This window comes from Triticum urartu, chromosome 1 (genome assembly GCF_003073215.2).
Source record: "Triticum urartu cultivar G1812 chromosome 1, Tu2.1, whole genome shotgun sequence".
Classification (NCBI taxonomy): Eukaryota; Viridiplantae; Streptophyta; class Magnoliopsida; order Poales; family Poaceae; genus Triticum; species Triticum urartu.
The window spans coordinates 496,185,944-496,188,827 of NC_053022.1; positions in this window are offsets into that span (position 1 = coordinate 496,185,944).

The window sequence follows — 2,884 nt, forward strand, 5'->3', positions numbered from 1 at the left end:
CTGAAAACAGCGTCAGTCCGGGTTAGTTCCATTCAAATCATGCAAGTTAGAGTCCAAAACAAGGGCAAAAGTGTTTGGAAAAGTAGATACGACGGAGACGTATCAACTCCCCCAAGCTTAAACCCTTGCTTGTCCTCAAGCAATTCAGTTGATAAACTGAAAGTGATAAAGAAAAACTTTTACAAACTCTGTTTGCTCTTGTTGTTGTAAATATGTAAAGCCAGCATTCAAATTTTCAGCAAATATTATGAACTAACCATATTCACAATAACACTTAGGTCTCATGTTTACTCATATCAATGGCATAATCAACTAGCGAGCAATAATAATAAATCTCGGATGACGACACTTTCTCAAAATAATCATAATATGATATAACAAGATGGTATCTTGCTAGCCCTTTCTGAGACCACAAAACATAAATGCATAGCACCTTTAAAGATCAAGGACTGACTAGACATTATGATTCATGGTAAAAGAGATCCAGTCAAGTCATACTCAATGTAAACTAACAGTAATGGATGCAAATGATAGCGGTGCTCTCCAACTGGTGCTTTTTAATAAGAGGATGATGACTCAACATAAAAGTAAATAGATAGGCCCTTCGCAGAGGGAAGCGGGGATTTGTAGAGGTGCCAGAGCTCGGTTTTGAAAGAGATATGAATAATATTTTGAGCGTTATACTTTCATTGTCAACATAACAACCGAGAGATCTCGATATCTTCCATGCTACACACATTATAGGCAGTTCCCAAAGAGAATGGTAAAGTTTATACCCCCTCCCCCTCCACCAACAAGCATCAATCCATGGCTTGCTCGAAACAACGAGTGCCTCCAACTAACAAGAGTCCCGGGGGAGTTTTGTTTGTAGTTATTTTGATTTGATTTGCATAAAGCATGGGACTGGGCATCCCGCTGACCAGCCATTTTCTCGTGAGTGAGGAGTGGAGTCCACTCCTCTTGAGAATAACCCACCTAGCATGGAAGATACAGACATCCCTAGTTGATACATGAGCTATTCGAGCATACAAAACAGAATGTTTATTTAAAGGTTTAGTGTTTGGCACATACAAATTTACTTGGAAAGGCAGGTAGATACCGTATATAGGTAGGTATAGTGGACTCATATGGAATAACTTTGGGGTTTATGGAATTGGATGCACAAGCAGTATTCCCGCTTAGTACAAGTGAAGGCTAGAAAAAGACTGGGAAGCGACCAGCTAGAGAGCGACAACAGTCATGAACATGCATTAAAATTAATCAACACAGAATGCAAGCATGAGTAGGATATAATGCACCATGAACATAAATATCATAGAGGCTATGTTGATTTTGTTTCAACTACATGTGTGAACATGTGCCAAGTCAAGCCACTCGAATCATTCAAAAGAGGATACCACCCTATCATACCACATCACAACCATTTTAATAGCATGTTGGCACGCAAGGTAAACCATTATAAGCTCCTAGCTAATTAAGCATGGCATAAGCAACTATAATCTCTAATTGTCATTGCAAACATGTTTATTCATAATAGGCTGAATCAGGAACGATGAACTAATCATATTTACAAAAACAAGAGAGGTTGAGTTCATACCAGCTTTTCTCATCTCAATAAGTTCATCATATAATCATCATTATTGTCTTTCACTTGCACGACCGAATGGTGTGGATAATAATAATAGTGCACTTGCATTGGACTAAGCTGGAATCTGCGAGCATTCAATTCAAGAGAGAAGACAATGTAATATGGGCTCTTTGTTAGATCAACAATAATGCATATAAGAGCCACTCAACATTTTCATTATGGTCTTCTCCTCTCGACCCCCAAAGAAAAGAAACAAAACTATTTACACGGGAAAGCTCCCAACAAGCAAAAGAAGAACAAGAAATCTTTTTGGGTTTTCTTTTAATTATTACTACTACAGGCATGGAAAGTAAACTAACTAAAAGCTACAACTAATTTTTTTGGTTTTTTCTAAAGTTTATCAAACACATTAGAAGAAAGCATAAAAAAGGGAAATAAACTAGCATGGATATTACAATGAAAAAGTATGAGCACCGACAACTAGCATGAGTGTGTGAGCATGAATGTAATGTCGGTGAGAGATACGTACTCCCCCAAGTTTAGGATTTTGGCCTAAGTTGGTCTATGGCCACGGCTGGCCTGGCGGATATCCAAAGTTGTAGCTAGGGTCGTACTGAGATGCAGCGGCAATTGCCTGATTCCTGCTTGGACCATGAAATCCTCTGACGGCCATTCACAAGGCCGCACTTGAGCTTCTCTTGGTGGTTCCTCGTTCGCATCGCGTATTGCGGGTCTGGGTCCTTACTTCCTTGAAGAACCACCTTGGTACATTTTCCTAAACATATTTCTTTCTCTGAAAAATTTCTGAAATTTTTAGTAACTCAAAATAAAAGTGAACCAAACTCAACAAAATTGATAGCAACTACTCCTACAAGTTGCTAGAGGATATATCATGCATTAAAACTATTTTTGACCATATAAATTTGACATGCAAGCTCAAGAACAAGGTCACCTAAGCAGCAAAAATTTGCAATGAATAAAGCACTAGAACAAAAACTAATTGGACCATTGAAGGAGTCACATATCAAAGAACAATCCCCCAAAACGGTTTTGTGAATGGAGCTTTGAGCTAGGAGATCGAAAATGGCAGCAAGATGAGCTAGAACTCGTGCTTGAGCTGGATGGTGATTTTTTTGGGAGGAAGAAGGTGTGTGTGGTAGCTGGAATAAGTGGAGGGGAGCCACCATGGGCCCACGAGGCAGGGGGTGCGCCCTGGACCCTCGTGGCCAGGTGCTTGCTCCCCCTGTTGTGTTCTCAGTGCCAGATATTCTCAAATATTCTAGAAAAAATCATATT